The 17,884-nt window shown below is 39.7% G+C and overlaps 2 long non-coding RNA genes across 2 annotated transcripts in view; one reads left to right on the top strand and one right to left on the bottom strand.

The window, feature by feature from the left end:
- The window catches only part of LOC110269742, a 20,084-nt gene extending 2,701 nt beyond the window's left edge, over positions 1-17,383 (top strand). Inside the window, exons 2-3 of the long non-coding RNA XR_002358506.1 lie at positions 7,566-7,573; positions 17,182-17,383. This is a non-coding gene — a long non-coding RNA (uncharacterized LOC110269742). The remainder of the gene's footprint in view (positions 1-7,565; positions 7,574-17,181) is intronic.
- On the bottom strand, positions 13,652-13,874 carry LOC110269743. Its single transcript, XR_002358507.1, has 2 exons — positions 13,814-13,874; positions 13,652-13,709 (listed from the first exon to the last, which is right to left on the bottom strand). It is a non-coding gene; the product is annotated as an uncharacterized LOC110269743 (long non-coding RNA).

Here is a 17,884-nt window from a genome sequence, read left to right as displayed (position 1 = left end):
AAAGAGAGAAGGGAGAGTTTCTCTCTCTAAAACTAAAACTAAACTAGCCTCATGTGTGTGTGTGTGTATGTCTACATGCCTTCCCCTTCATTCCTTGGTCTTTTTAGCTTTTTCCCGCCAAAACTCAGCTCCAAATGGGGCCAGAAACCCTCCAAAAATGCAAGGCACGAATTTGACTAAAGGAATCACGTGCGGCCTTCAACGCGTACGCGCACAGTGCGCGTGCGTGTCCTTGGAGAATTTCGCGATCTGCGCGTAGGCGCATAGTGCGTGCGCGCGCCCATGGACTTTTCTAAATCTTTGGCTTTTCATGATTTCTCCACTTTGTATGCTTTCCTTTCACTCTTTTGATTCCCTTCCTAGCCCCTTTCAACCTGAAATCACTAGCAAACACATCAAGGCATCTAGTGAAAATCAAAGGTGAATCAAAATTATCAAATTAAAGGTCTAAAAAGCATATTTTCACATCTAAGCACAGGTATGGAGACAATCACAAAAATTATGCTATTTCATTGAATAAATGTGAGGAAAGGTTATTAAAATGCTCTAAATTCAACCCAAGATAAACCCTACAAAGGGGGTTTATCAACCTCCCCACACTTAAACCAAGCATGTCCTCATGCTTAACCAAGGATGAAGCAAAGGGTATGACATTTATTCAATGCAACTAAACTATCTAAATGCAAATGACTATATGAATGCATGTGCTTGGTCGAAACAATTCAAATTCCAAGAGAATACATGTAAGCACAAAGGGCTCAAACAATAGGTGCCAAATTTAACCCACAATTGTATTGGATTATCAAAAGGATTTACAAACTTACATGAATATAGATGATAATGGTGAACACATGTAATTGAGCAATCGAACCCTCACCGGATGTGTATCCGCTCTATTCACTCAAGTGTTTAGGGGTTGATTCACTCAATTCTCCCCTAATCATGCTTTCCAAAATTTGTTCTTCATCTAACAATCAACAACCATTCAATGTATGCATACAAATATCATGAGGTCTTTCTCAAGGGTTGTAATGGGGTTAGGGGCGAGGTAGGATCATATATGGGTAAGTGGACTAGAATTTGAATCTTTGATTAGTCTAGACCTTCCCACTTAACCTATATAATGACCTATACAATCAAGTACTAACTTAACTACCCATCCTTCTCACTTTTTACATACTCATGCATTTTTCTTTTTGATTATAACACATATGCATTGATCTTTTTTGAACTCTACTTTGGGAGCATTTTGTCCCCTTTTTATTGCTTTCTTTTTCTATTATATTTTTTTCTTTTTGTATTTATTTTTATTTTGATTTTTATCTTTTCCTTTCCCTTTTTTAAGCTACATACAAGAGCATCAATGCATAAGGTTTATATATTCAATCAATACATGAGTATGCATCCAATTCCTAAATATAAATACAAAACACTCTTTTATTCCAACCAATGTTCCCCAATCTCCCCAAACTTGAATATAAAACACTCTCACTAGCCTAAGCTAATCAAAGATCCAAATAAGGGACTTTATTGTTTTCCACTTTAGGCTTGTAATGTGCTAAAATGAAGAACAATTGGGTTAAGCATAGGCTCAAAATTGGTTAACAATGGAGAGTAAGAGGTAGGCTATTTGGGTAAGTGAGCTAATAACATAATGGTCTCAATCATATAAATGCATGAATACAAGGAATAATTGGAAATATAGAATTAAACAAATCAAGGATCACAATCATAGAAAGAGAATAATGCACACAAGAAGGAGAATAAGTGGTTATAAGATGTAACCACACCATTAGGCTCAAACTCACAATCTTGTGTTCTTAGCTCAAAACATGATCCACAAAAGTATGAATTCATGCAAGTTCCACAAGAAAAATTTTCCAATCAATTGGGGTGGTGCCCTCTAGATAAATTCTTTTGGAAATTCTATCATTTTGACTAAGCCTATCCTAAATACGATGTTGTGATTGAGACATTTTAAAATTCCTTAGTTTACCCTCTTTTCTAATCAAAACAATTTCTTTTATGCCAAAAAGAGTTTAACTAAGTTTTCAACAATTCAAGACATTTTCCAAATCACAACCACAAGGCTAAAATGCAATATATACAATAAAAGTGCGCAACAACCAAAATAGAAGTATCCATGCTAGCAAATATATACAATAATCCTAAAATAGTGCAAAATGAAGTAAACTAAGATAAACTAAGTGATAATGTCCGAAAAGTGTTCACCGCATCCACCGATGGCGGCGGCGGTGACCTCCCCACACTTAAGATGGAGGATCGTCCTCGATGCTACTGATCAGGCTCATGGTGAGGGTTAACGGTCGCATCTACCTCCTGCTGGATCTCAGACTGGGGCACTGGCTCCTCGGCATGCTACGGAGTCTCCTGGGTAGCCTGTGTCTCCGGATGTGCCTCCTTCCGAATCAGCTCCTCAACATGCTCCTCCTCGTGCTCTGCCTCATGCTCGGCCTCTTCAGAAGGGGGAGAGTCGGGGAGAGAGGGTAGCTCAATACCCTGTGATACAAACACCTGGTCTATGTGATCGAGACGGCGCATGATACGGCGCTCGCTGCACTTTATAAAGCGAAACAGGCGCTGTACTAGCAGGTATATCGGCTCAGGTGCCGGTGGTGGTAAAGGTACTGCTGCTGGTGCTGTGGAAGAAGATGGTCCTGCTGCTGCTGTGAAAGATGAAGGTTTGGCTGCCTCTACTGCTGCTCTAGCCCAAGAGCGGCGTCTGGATGGGGGCTTCTCGTGCACCCACGCACCCGACGGGATAGTAACCTCCTTGTCGTCCTCGTCTGGGGGTGGTGGTATCATGTCATCATCCCTCCATGGGGCACCAGCCAGCTCAACCATCCTAGTGACCATGGTGGGAAATGGCAAAAGGCCACGGATGTGTGCTCGCCACATGCCTCTCCTGATCAGTCGGGGGAAATATACCTCCTTCCCCTCCATGACACAGCCAATCAGAAGAAGCATATCCATCGGAATCTCAGAAAAGTGTGTAGTGGGCAGGATATAGTGGGCGAATATCTGCTGCCAAGTCTGAGTCTCTCTAGACAGATAAGCAAATAACGTCTCCTTGGGCCTTGTGTTGTTAGAATCCATCACCCAAGGGGCGTCCGGTGTGGCAATAACGCACTTCAGCTCTTCATAATCAAAGGTCAAAGCATTTATTGCTGTCTTAGCCTGCTGGTAAGCACATGTGTCACCGGTTCGGGGTGGACAATGCAAAACACCCTCAATGGCAGCCTCAGTCACTAAAACCTGTCCACTCCGTAGGTGGACTGACTCAAGAGTAGTGCAAAAGAGATTGCAATAAAACTCCTTGACCCAAGAAACGTTTATCCTCCCCACATCTCTGTCAACAAACCCTAAGCCCAATTCCTGAATACGGGTATTAATGGAGTGCCTCAGGTCATCGGGAAGAGCTAGTTTCTTTTCAATGTTTAGCTTTTTTTTCCGATAGGTGGGAAAACGAAGCTCACAGTAAAGGTTGGGAAACATGTATGTGTCAGTAGGCGGTAGCAGCAGATTCTGTTTATCCACTTCACTAAGTGGATTCTTGGCATAGTTGGCATAAGGGGACATGGCGGAGGCCTGAGATTTCTTCCTCTTTCTTGAGGTAGTAGCCTTTCCTTTTCCTTTATCATCCATCCTGAAAGCAAATATGACATATAAGCACTTAGCCAAGTAGAGGTATAGCAAGCATGGAATTATACATCCATGAAGCGAGTTAAAAGAATGAAAACTTGGAATGCAAGTAACCACAAGCCAAAGAAGAAGATAAAATCACAAACCAAGAAATCCAACATTAACCACATCATGCTTGTTTATTAGGTTCAAAGAGCATCATACCCAAAAAAATGGTCAATGGGTTAGCTTAAGACAAAAAGAAGGTTAGTAAGGCCAAACAAGTTAGAAGTTAGAAAATCTAGTTCAAAGGTTAGGGGTATGATGGTCATTGTCTCAATGAAGAGAAGTCCACAAAGCAAAGAAAACAAGCATGCTCACAATCATGAAGAAGGTGCAGTAATTGATGATGAAATATGAAATTGCAAAAGAAGCAATTAATTGAAAACGAGTCATCAATCAATGTCGCGGCATGAAAAATGCAATAATTGGTGTTGCACAAGTTGAAATGCATTTTGTGTAACATAAACCAAGATAGAAACTAATTCGAGTGAAAAAGAGTTACACAAGTTAAAATAACCAATTGTTGCACATGCATGAACCATATTTAACAAAATTACAAATTAAATCAAATAATGAGTGAAACGCAATTCAAATTCATTTGATTAACTTGAAAAGTGAAAACATGTGAGGGTTCAAAGCAAATCGTGGGCAACATCATAAACATGGAATAATCAGCCCAAAGTTACCTAAGAATTGAGCTTCGTGTAATCAGATGAATACTCAATTTCAAAAGCAAGAAGTTCAATTATAGGTAACATGTTTAAAACCAAAAACAATTTCCAAAAATAATTGGGCAGCACTCCGGCAGTAAATCGGATGTTCCTGGATAACAAACAGCAGCAAAAAAAAAGTCATGTGAATTCAGCATATCAAACATGTAACATAATTAGGGAATTCACATGGTTTGGCAGCATTAAGCGCGCAAGACAGCAGTGAACATAGCATATAAAATAGAGCATACCACGTATCATTTATCATGCAACATTCAAACAAATAAACACAAACGGAGCAATTATCAGGCCTAGAATCTTCTAACCACAACCAAACTACCTAACCGCAATTATTTCTATCTAACCTAACATACAAATTATTCAACTAACTAACTAAAACTAATGAACAAAATTAATAAAAGGCCATAAAGAAAACAGAGTAGCGGTTTAGGCTATGGAACCTGAGAGCAGAGGTGCAGAGCAGAAATGGAAAAGGAAAGGGAATGGGTAATGAAGCGCTGCTCAGGAGTGGTGGCGGCAGCGAACTCACAGCGGCGGGTAGTGGTGATGGGAGGAGACAAAGAGGAAATAGAGCAGGGGCGAAGTGAACCTGGGGGTAGAGCAGAAGCAAGAATGGAAATGGAGGAATGAGAGATGGGCGGCACCGACGTGGGGGTCGCGGCTGGGGTTCGCCGGCGGTGCGAAAGCGCTGGTTCATCGCGCAGGAAGGGTTTAATGAATTTGAATCCACACGGGCGCGCACCATGCGCGTCCGCGCGTATGGAAGGATATAGGGATGGACGCGGCAGCGTCTTGTGCGCGTTGGCGTGGGTGGGAAAATGAGTGAGTGGCGCGAAAGCGTACCGTGCACTTTCGCACAGTTGGGGGTATGTAGGCATGGGAGCGGACGTGTACAGTGCGCGTCCGCGCGAGGTGGGTTGCGCTAAAAGCTTAATGCCAGCCCAAAGCTGGCACAAGTCTTAGGTCCTAGGCCTGGAAACTGTTTAAGCGAATCGGCGCGCACGCGGCATGTGCGCTGGTGCGTGCATTTGCAAAATGTGGATATCGACACGTATGTGCGCAGTGCGCGCACGCGTACACGTGGTTGTGCCATTGGCCTAGTGCTGGTGCGAGAGTGGCCCAACTCTCTGGAAAGAGTATGGGCCTGCATATGCGTATGGACGCGCACGCGTCCTTGACCCTTTTTTTTTTCAGAAAAGGAAAAAACAGCTCAAAATCCTTCTAACACTACCTACAGCTCAAAATTAACTCCAAAAATACAAAATAACAAAGAATCTTTTGGCTTTTTGGGAATTTTCAAATATAAGCAAGGGTTACTTGCCCCACAAGCTACCTATAACCAATTTATTGAACCAAGTATATGGAAAGAAAACTACCTACAATGGTAACTCAATTCACTTATTAATCAAAAATTGCAAGAGGGTGGAAAGAGTTTACCATGGTGGGGTGTCTCCCACCTAGCACTTTTAGTTTAAGCCCTTAAGTTGGACATTTGGGAGGATCTTGTCATGGTGGTTTATGCTTGTACTCATCCTTGAATCTCCAAGGATCTTTGCTCCTCAAATGGTTGACAGAAGTTCCAACCATCTTCACCGAGTTTGGATGAAGTTCCACCCAAGATATGAGCTCCCATAGTTGGTCTTCATGCTTCGATCTGGGATCCCATATCTTATTTTCGCACCCGTCTTCGAGTTGATCTCCATGAATTCTCCATTCGGGTGGTTGACAAATAGAATTCTCTTTAGCATACCAAGTCGTCTTCATAGACCTATGTAAAGCAGCATTCATCCAATCATGGTCCCTATACTTTAAAGCTTTGACCTCAATGAGCCTAATTCCAAACTTCCAGCCGCTACATAACTCCTTTTTACTCTTAGTTCTACAAAGAGCTCTAAGTTGTCCATCCATTTCAATCAAGCCATATTCAAGTGAGAAAGTGAAGCTTAAGGGTAAGGATTTTACCCACTTGAATGGTGTGTTGGATAGTAGCTTAGGGAGGGAAACCTCCCCATACTTGGACAGTGCAAGGTCGACTTCCTTATGCTCTTCTTTGGGGATTTCCACCTCTTGACAACTTCATTCATCTTCTTCATGCTTGCTGACTTCTTCCAATTCCTCCTCATCATCAATCGAATCAAACTTGAGAGGTTGTATGAAATCTACTTCCATACTTTTGATGGAAGAATCTTCAATGAGATTACCAACATTATTTGGTGTTGAGTTGTCTTCAATAGCTTCAATTTCACGTCCCATGGGAGAGGATTCAATTATTGATAGGAAATCATTGATGATTGAGTCCATCTCTTGATTGACCTTCTCATATTCTTTAATCTTTATATGCTCCGGAGGTTGTTGAGATTCCCATGATGGTTCCGAATCTCCTAGATCTTGAACCACTTCTTCCTTTTCTTCAATGACCCTAGGTTCCTCCAATTGCTCCAATACAAAGCTTGACTCTTCCTTCTTCTCCACCGGATTTTCCAATCCCTCTTTCATGCTTTGCTCCTTTTTTATTTTTCACATGTGGCCACAGAGATACCTTGAGTATTCAAACATTGGTATGCTAAAGTATGCACTACCTTAGTCAAATTAGTCAAAAACTCTAGGGTGTTCCTTTGTATATCCGCTTGGTCTTGAAGTAGCAAAGTAAGAGAATCATCTATTGGGGCTTGGGGTGGATAGGAAGGTTTATTATTTGGGAGAAAGGGTTCATAATGAGAAGGTGGTTCTTCTTGGTAAGGATATGGAGATGGTGTGCATTGAGGTGGTTCCAAAGGTTCTTGCTCATAATGGTCATAAGAATACGGTATGGTTGATTGGTCATATAATGGATGTGGATCATATGAGGGTGCTTGGCAAAAATGGGCTTGTGAGCATGGTTGATACTCATGTTGAGGATAAGGTTCACAAGCGTATGGTGGTGGTACTTGATTATCACAAAAAGAGTCACCATAGCCATTAACTTGGCTTGCACTAGGATGTGAATTATACATACAAGCATCCAGAGGTTGTTGCCAATAGGAGTGATCAATTCCTTGAGGCTCCTCCCATCTTGGGGTGTCCCATCCTTGGTACATGTTATCATTAAAGTCCACATTTCCTACAACATAGTGAGAACCAAACTCATAGCCAAGAGGGTGGGAATTCATAAGAGAAAAGCAAAATAAAACTAACAAAAACTAGTAACAATCAAAAGATAAACCCATTCACACTATTCACATATGTATAATAACCAATAAAACACCATTGCATTTTCCCCGGCAACGGCGCCATTTTGATGAACAAGTTTCTTGATGGTTTAGAATTCACAATAGGATTCTCGTTGCAAGTATAGTTTCTAAACCAAACAATAATCCTTTCATACAAAAGATTGTTTCTCACTAAAAGAAACTCCTAAATTTATAAACTGAAGTATTAGAATCTCGGGTTGTTCTCCCTAGGAATTGCAATGAAGTGTCTTGTTATTGGTTATGAAGTATGTTTGGGGTTTTTGAGATTTTAGACAAGAAATATAAATGGAAATAAAAGTAAACTAATGACTATGAAAGCTCTTGGCAAGATTGTGAGAATTGGAAGTCCTATCCTTATTATCCTCCTCAATTGTAACCACAAATTGTCCGTTGCTACCACTTAGTTAACCTCTAATCATGGAGGAAAGTCAAGTGGATGAATCAACTTGATTCCACAAGTCCTAGCCAACTCCCAAGGGAAAGACTAGCTTTAGTGGTATCCAAATCAATTAGCAACTTCTAATTATCTATCAACAAAGGAATTAGATAACTCAAGCATCACTAATTACTCTACCTAGACCAAGAGGAACAAAATCTATACTAAAATCCAACCAAGCATTTTATCAAACACTTGGAAGGCATAAAAGAAAAGCATAGTAAATTGACAACTAGAATGAAATCTAACAACAATTATTACAAGGAGTTAACAACAACAATCAAAAGAAACACAATTATCATGAATTACCTCAAATTGAATTGAAAGAAAATAAAATGAACAAAAGTAGATCTACAAACAAGGTGAAAGAAATTATAACAAACAATAGAAGACTGATGAATGTAACAACAAAGAATTAAGAAGAAGAAGTAGAAGAGAGCATGAATTAAAACTTAGATCTAAGAACTAATCCTAATCCTAATCCTAATCCTAGAGAGAAGGGAGAGCTTCTCTCTCTAAAACTAAAACTAAACTAGCCTCATGTGTGTGTGTGTGTTTGTCTACATGCCTTCCCCTTCATTCCTTGGTCTTTTTAGCCTTTTCCCGCCAAAAACTCAGCTCCAAATGGGGCCAGAAACCCTCCAAAATTTCCAGGCACGTGTTTGACTAAAGGAATCACGTGCGGCCTTCGGCGCATATACGCATAGTGCGTGTGCGCGTCCCTGGAGAATTTCGCGATATGCGCGTCGGCGCATAGTACACACGCGCGCCCATGGGCTTTTCCAAATCTTTGATTTTTCATGATTTCTCCACTTTGTATGCTTTCCTTTCACTCCTTTGATTCCCTTCCTAGCCCTTTTCAACCTGAAATCACTAGCAAACACATCAAGGCATCTAGTGAAAATCAAAAGTGAATCAAAATTATCAAATTAAAGGTCTAAAAAGTATATTTTCACATCTAAGCACAGGTACAGAGACAATCACAAAAATTATGCTATTTCATTGAATAAATGTGAGGAAAAGTTATCAAAATGCTCTAAATTCAACCCAAGATAAACCCTACAAAGGGGTTTATCAACGGTACCTCGGATCCAAGCCATCATCTCAGCAATTTCAGAAGCAGAATTTATGTCACTGACGCCTCGGACGCCATTCGATGCAAAGCTTTCCCGACTACCCTAACAAAGACATCAATAAAGTGGTTCGACAGTCTGTCTCCTAGATCCATCACAAGTTTTGACGACTTAGCCAAAAAATTCTTTGCCAAATTCTCCATCCATAAGGACAAAGCCAAACACGCCCCGAGCCTATTAGGGATCAAGCAAGGAGATCGGGAAAGTTTTCGCAACTACATAGAAAGATTCAACAAAGCATTCCTGGACATACAAAGTCTGCCAAGAGAAGTAGCCATCATGGGTTTCATCAATGGACTGCGAGAGGGACCCTTTAGCCACTTGATTAACCACTATTTTATGGTTTATCTTGTGCTGATTTGAGTGGCTTTTATCAAGTCTCTACACACTTATTCATACTATTTGCATGATTTTACAATCCCTTCCTAGTTCTGATCTATGATTGAAAACTTGCTTCCTAAGCCTTTAAATTGTGTATTTTTAATGTCCTTTCATACCATTCGATGTCGTGATCTGCGTGTTCAGTATTTTCAGGCCTTACAAGGCAGAAATGGCTTAGAGGATGAAGAGAAAGCTTGCAAAAATGGAAGGAACACAAGAAACTAAGGAGATAACCAGCGAGCATCGACGCGCACGCATGGCTCACGCGTGCGCGTGATCTGGAGATTTTCACTGCGACGTGTGCGCGTACCTGACGCGTACGCGCGAAAGCGAGTTTGTGCAGAGACGCGTGTGCGTGCCTTACACGTACGCGTGACACGCGAAGTTGACCAGTGACGCGTACGCGTGACATGCGCGATCTGCAAAAATCACAGAAAATACTGGGGGCCATTTTGGGCCGAGTTTGGACCTAGTTTCCAGCCCAAAAACACAGACTAGAGCCAGGGGACAGCAGAGACTCAACACACATTCTCATTATGCATAGTTTTAGTTTAGTTTTTGAATCTAAGAGAAAAAATTCTCTTCCTCTAGGTTTTCTTTTACATTCTTAGATTTCTAGTTTTATGCTTTTGGCTTTTGGATATTGAAAAGAGTCATTACCTCCGTTGAAGTTGCTATTCTAGTTTGCTTTCTTTTTCCCTTACTCTTCCATATCCTTAATTTTTGTTCAGAATTACAATTGGATTATTTTTAGAATTTATTAATGCAAGGAACCATATTTACTTTTAATTAATTTTTAGTTATTATTTATCATGTCTTCCTTTTATTCCCTTTTTAATTCTGTGAAAGTTATATTCATGTTAATGGAGTAGTATCCTAACTTGATTGGGAGTTGATTAAGAGGAGAACCTTGAGTTGGAATACTCAAGTGTTAATCTTAATTGGAAGTTGTTGGCTGACTCTCTAGTCTCTGACTCTAATCCTTTCTTAGAAAAGGGTTAGGACTTGAGTGATAGAGTTGGTTAGTTAGTTACTTGACTTTCCCTTATTAAGTAAGGGATGACCAAGTAGAACAACAACCATTTATTATTACACTTGGAAAAATTCAACAAGGATAGAACTTCCAACTAATCTTCTCCTGGTCAAGGCTTTTATTTGAATTATATAATCTCTCTCGTTAATTTCCATTGCTTAAATTTACAATTATTTATTTTTCTGTTTCTCAAACTCAAAAATTTTCTTGGAAAACCTCTGACCAATAAGCCGCACTCTTTTGTCAACTCGTTGGGAGACGACCTGGGATTTCTACTCCCAGTATTTTGTTCTTAATTTTGTGACAACTCTTTTCTATATTGATAAGCAGATTTTTGCTGGTTAAGAGCTGTACTCGCAACATATTTCTCATATTAATTTCTTAATCGGCTAATTTTCGCCCGCATCAATTTTTGGCGCCGTTGTCGGGGAGTTGCAACAGTGTGCTAATTTATTGGTTGGAATTTATTTATTTGTATTTTATTTTATTTTATTACCATGAGCAGTATGTTTCTTTCATTGAATGACGCGTTCACTGCCTTATCCGAGCTTAGCCGCATTTGATCCTGAAATTGAAAGAATTATTTCACATAGTAGGCGAGCTCGGCGTAGGCTAGCCTCTGAGGGTGGTGAAGTGGTTACTACCAATTCACCAGTCTTATCTGAAGGCAAATCTGAAGTGCCTTCTAAGGAAGAAACAAGCTCCTTTTCTACTGACTCGGTTGATTTACGTACAGGTAACATGGCAGATCCCTGGAGAATTACTCTCTAGGAAGCTGGAGCCCCAGACTTTACACTGCAACTGTATCAAGCGCGTCACCCAAATATGGCTGCAGATTTTGAACTGAAGACTGCGCTAATCAACTTAATGCCCAAGTTTCATGGCTTACATGCTCAGGAGCCTGTAAAGCACCTCAGGGATTTTTAGACAGCCTGTTCTACTATTAGGCGTCATAGTGCAGATGAAAACTCTATTCTGCTAACTGCCTTCCCATTTTCTCTTGAGGGAAAGGCGAGGGAATGGTACTACACTCAACCTGAAGCGGTTGTTACCAACTGGGATACGCTCAGGAGAGAATTCTTGGAAAAATACTTTCCGACTGAAGTTACAGACAGACTGAGGAAGGAGATCTCCTGCATTATCCAAGGCGAGTCAGAAACTCTTTATAAGTATTGGGAGCGCTTCAAGAATCTTCTAGATGTGTGCCCCCACCACATGATTGACAGGTTGGTGTTGATCAGCTACTTCACACAAGGCATGAAGCCTCGGGATAAGACTACATTGGATGGTGCAAGTAATGGTTCTCTAAAAAAGTACAAGACCGCAGATGAAGCATGGCAACTGATCAGCGAATTAGCTGAGTCCACTCGGAATCACAGGCACAGGAACAGCCACCCCAAGGCTGTTGCAGAGGTTTCCTCTGGCAGTGAGACTACTGCTCTCACACAGAGTCTGTGTGAGACGACAAACCTACTGAAGCAGATACATCTAAGTCAACAACAATCTCAACCTCCCTCACTACAACATAGTCAACAACTGGTTCCTCAGAGAGTGTGCAGGATATGTGCATGTTATAGTCATTATACTGATGAATGTCCGCAGCTCCAACAAGAGGACAACACCTTGGCAGCTACTCACAATTTCTATGACCGCCCAAACCAAGGATACTATCAACAAGGCGGCAACTATAACCAATGTGGGAACCATAACCAGGGTTGGCAAGACAACTCCAACCAGGGGTGGAGGGATAACTCCAACCAAGGCTGGAGGGACAACTATAACATAGGAGGCAGAGACAACCAGGGGAATCAGAGGTGGAATAATAATAACAATCAGCAAAACTGGTATCACCAGAACCAGAACCAGCCTTACAGAGTACCTCACTAAAGACAGTCCCAAGCACCTCAGAATAACGAACAGTAGACCCCTCAGATTACTTATCCCCCTTCATCTTCTAATGACGAATTGCTTCAGTCTATTGAGCAAAGACAAAAGGCCATTGAGGACACACTTAGCTCCACCTTAAATGGCCTGACCTCTACTGTACAAGCTCTTGCCTCATAGATTGGATCTATGAATACTACCAACAACCAGCCTTCAAGCTCCAGTGGAATTCCTTCTCAACCCTTACCCAACTCCAAGGGTGGCATCAATGCCATCACTTTGAGGTCCAAAACCACACTGCAAGAGAGGAATCAGGAGGAGCCAAGCCCACAAGAACACGCCCCAGTTGAGGATATGGTTCAAGTGGAGGATGTTGAAGAGGAAAATGAAGTACAAGACATGATTGAAGAAAGAGCAACTCAACCAGGGAATGGCGCACCAGAAGAAGCTAAAGCTACCAGAGACGCCATTCCTATCCCATTTTTGCACCTTGCAAGGAAGTCTAGAAAGTAGATGGAACTTGACCCAAAAATGGTAGAAATTTCCAAAAAGGTTGAGGTAACTATTCCCCTTTTTGATGTTATTCAGCAAGTACCTAAATATGTGAAGTTTCTAAAGGATTTGTGCATGCATAAGGATAAGATTAATGAATTAGAAATTATTCCTTTAGGTAGTTTCATATCTCCTTTAATGGGGGATATACCTGAAAAATGTAGTGATCCAAGACCATGCATGGTTAACTGTAGGGGTGTAATCGGTTCGGTTTGGTTCGGTTTTGGACCGAAAACCAACTGAACCGACCTGATCGGTCCTATAATAATACCAACCATTTGGTTGGCTGCTGTTTGGTCAACCGAACCGAACCAACAGCGGTTTGGTTCAGTCGGTTTTTTCGGTTTTTTTGCACCTAATGATCAGAATTTAAATTATCATAAAATAAAGTTTAAAACCTTCAATAAACTAGAATAACAAGAGTATATCACATCCAAATTAAATACAAATTCAACTTAATTAAACATAAAACAAAGACAACTAAAAATGTCTAGCAAAACAACAAAAATGAACACACTTTAAACCGAAACAGTCACTTTATAACAAATAAAAACCAAACAACCACCATGGCTTAATCTGAATCCACACCAGACTCATCATCATCTTCTCTGGTTGGTGCAATTTCTACAAAAATAAAACAAAAAATCATTATAGATTATAAACATAATATAGATTATAAATTATAAACCTAAACCATAAAAGGAACTATAAATTTCTTTTTTGCATACCTAATTCAAGTTTCTCAAACTCTTCAATAAGCTCCTCAAAATCAGTTGTCATTGGAGAAGCACAAAGCCAATTTTGTGTGCATATCAATGTCTCAACTGTCTTTGGAGTTAAAGAACTCCTATAGTTGTTAAGCACTCTTCCACCAGTGTTAAAAGCATATTCTGAAGCAACAGTCGAGACCGGCATTGCTAAGACATCTCTAGCTATTTGGGATAAGATAGGATACTGGCTAGAATTTACCTTCCACCAATTCAATATGTCAAAAGTATTTTGATCACGAGGCTTCTCTAAACCATCCATCAAATACAAATCCACCTCATTCTTGTTGATGATCTCATGAAAATGCACCTCCTTGAAAAAATCACCAGCCATGTTGCCATCAGGTACTCCCACATCTGATGCACCTTCCATTGTTGCTGAAGTAAAAGATCTACCCCCATTATTTGCATTTCACATAGCATTCAAACATCTTGGAGAAGGTCTCTTTCACTTTTGCACCCAAAAAATCAGCATCATCCTTATCATATAGTTTTTCAAAGCTAAAGTTCACAAACTTCAACTTGTATCTAGGATCAAGAACCACCGCAATAAAAATCATTATATTGATATTTTTTATGTTACCCTAGTACTTGTCATACTTAAGCTTCATCCTCTCAGCCATACTCCCAAGTAATGGATCTCGACTACCACAAGAAACTTTGAACACTCACAAGATCTTACAAAACTCATGAAAATATTGAGAAGAAGTCACAAGCAAACTACCAGACACACTCTTTGTAACATCATAAAAAATTTTTAAGAATTCCATAAAGTGTTTTGCATTGTCCCAATCAATATTCCTCGGAATCCCACCTTGCATTAGAGCATATTCTGTATTTCTCTCCCCTAGCCTCTTGGATGCCTTTTGAAACTTCAAACCACTTTTAAGCATGGTGTATGTAGAGTTCCATCTAGTGGGAACATCGAGTTGAACAGTATACTTGTCTTGTATCCTAGCTTCCTTAATGAAATTTTTGAACCTATTCATGCGACTAGGGGAAGCACGCACATATCTAATAGCATTTTTTATCTTGCTAATAGATTCATACATCTCTTTCAATTCATCATTAACAACAAGATTAAGAATATATGCACAACACCTAACATGCAAATGCTCTCCTTTCAAAGGATGTAAATTCCAATCCTCCATTCTAGTTCTTAGATAAGATATTGCAGTATCATTAGAACTAGCATTATCAACAGTAATTGTGAACACTCTAGAAATCTCCCACCCCAAAAGACATCTCTCAATTTTTCTACCAATTGTTTCTCCCTTGTAGTTTTTAATAAGACAAAAATTGATAATCCTCTTTTGCAATTTTCCAATCATGATCAATGTAATGAGCAGTGAGACACATATAATTCAGATTGATTTGGTTGTTTGAACACAGTTTTCAACCTATTCTTTTCACTAATATAAAGATTCCAACAATCCTTAGCAACAGTAATCCTTCCCGGAAGTGAAAATATAGGTTGCACAATACTCATATAGAATCTGGATCCCTCCCCCTCAATAAACTTGAATGGTAGCTCATCAACAATTATCATCCTAGCAAGGGCTTTTCTACACATTTCATCATCAAAAGTAACGGCAGTAAATACCCCTTCACCCTCTTTTTTTTTGTTGGAAGGTAAAGATTGTTTAACTAGGGTCACCGAGTCCCTAGGAAATTTTTTACATTGATTCAACAAATGATAACGCATATTAGTTGTACCATTTCTATGAGAGTCACATGCATATGATGCACCACACCAATCACATTTAGCCCTAGGATATGATGGCTTAGACTTAGGATCCTTTGTAAAGTGTTCCCAAGTCCAAGATCTAGGTCTAGAAGGTTTTCTGTTACCTTCATTGGGATCATCCTTGCCATCCTCTTCATCAGTTTCTATAGTGCTTGGAGCTGGATTTGTAGGAGTTGCTCCCGGAGTTGCACCCACATTAGTTGAATCAACCTTCCTCTTCTTTGATCTTGGATGGGGCGGGGGTTTGATAAGCACACCGCTGTTTGTTGAAGAACGTACCACAGACTCAACATTTTCACCCCCAACTTCAGGCATCGGTTCATTGGGCTGTTCATTGCTTGTTGGCTGCATATATATAAACATAACAATGAAAAATTAGCATTTTAACTCATCAACAGCACCGAAAATATTATTTCCAGCAAGAAATTCAGCATTCAAACTTGTGAAACATATTAATTATATGCAGCCATATATATGCACTTATGCAGCCATGTTGATCTCATAATTGGACCCTCCTGCAGTAATCTGCATTATTGCCTTTGTGCTACTTACCTAAATTATTGCATGAAGAAATTGTAATGTACTATCAAATGTAAACCCATGTGCCATGTACCTATTTCTAAGCTTCATTGTGAAAGAACCTTGGTTCTAAATTAAGTACTGTTTAGATTGATAACTCAAAACAAAGTGGAATAACTAAAACAATTGAGTAATATCACGTGTGAAGAAGGTTTTAACAAGGTTAAACTCTTTATTTACTCTCTAGATTAAGTACTCTTTATTTTCTAAATTAAGTACTCTTTATTTAATCTTTCTGTGTTAGTGTTATCAAACCTGCATCAAAGTAATTATTGGTCTTTTGGTCTAGAAAAGACTAAGGAGTAATACTATTCACGTTCATTCTTACCTCTAAACTTGATTTATTAAGTATGGGATACTGCATGACATAATGCAAATATAAGGACATGACAATGTTTAAAAATTTGTGGTTAACTACAATATCCCAAATCCATAATTTAAAGAAAAAAGAACACCAAAAATTAAGTTACGAAGATACTTAGACAGAAAAAGGTATCCAAATCCCTTAGCTTCATAGACAGAAAAAGGTACTCGAAAATATCTAATAACTTGCAATAAATTTTGAAAAAACCAAAGATCAGGGAGACAAAACCAGTCCTAAAGATTAATCAAAGAGAAAATTCAATTAGGATTCAAGTGGCCAGGCAGTGACTAAAGTAGGTAAAATATCTTTGTAAGCACCAAATTTTTTTATTTTGGTTATATGAGTTAATATTCGGAATTGAAATCTTAATTGATATGATATAAAGAAGTAAAAATTTTAAAAATTAAATCATGTGGATTTATAATTAAAATTGTGATAAGAAGTATATATATATACAAAGAGCTTCTTCAATTCAACGAACAGCAACAACAACAAACTTTCAATCAGCCCACCAACAAGAACATCTAATAAGTAATAACTTCCAACAATTTGTGAAAAAATCGAGTTACCAACCTCAGAAGACAACATTGTGAGTTGCAGGAGAAGGCTCGGCGACGGAGACTGTTGGACGGCGACGAGGACTGCTGGATGGCAACGAGGACTGCTGTTCGGCGACGGGGAAGAACGGCTCAGACAGAGATCGACGACGGCGAGACGATGGCGTGAAGACAGCTCTCTGCAACGCCCATGATGGAGATCGACGACATCCTTCACGTCGACTTGACGTCGGCGCTCTCAGCTCTCTGGCTCTCTCAAGCTCTCATTCTCTTAGGGTCTCAGGCAATCAGGCATAGAGAAGAAAGATGGAGGTTGTGACTTGTGTTGTGGCTGCGCTGAGTGAGTAGGGATTGGGAGGTTAGAGGTTTGCATATTAGGTTAAAGGGCAAATGTGTAAAAATAAGGTTTTTGAACCAATATTTCGGTTCGATTTGGTTCGGTTCGATTTTTACTGAGCCAACCGAAAATCGAACCGAACCGATCGGTTTGATTAAAAAAACAAAAAAAAACCAGTTTTTTCGGTTTTCCATTCGGTTGTTGTAAATTTCGGTTTGATTTTGCGGTAAATTTCGGTCCGGTTCGGTAACTTACACCCCTAGTTAACTGTACTATTGGGAGTGTAATATTTTCTGAATGCATGTGTGACTTAGGAGCGTGCGTGAGTATTATGCCATTGTCTATATATGATGCTTTAAGGCTCTCTCCCTTAAAAAGGTCGGCAGCTCGTTTTGTGTTAGCAGATAAAATCATTATTACAGTGGTTGGAATTGCTGAGGACGTGCTA

This window comes from Arachis ipaensis, chromosome B03 (assembly GCF_000816755.2).
Source record: "Arachis ipaensis cultivar K30076 chromosome B03, Araip1.1, whole genome shotgun sequence".
In the NCBI taxonomy this organism is placed as follows: domain Eukaryota; kingdom Viridiplantae; phylum Streptophyta; class Magnoliopsida; order Fabales; family Fabaceae; genus Arachis; species Arachis ipaensis.
This window is presented reverse-complemented; position numbering and strand designations above follow the sequence as displayed.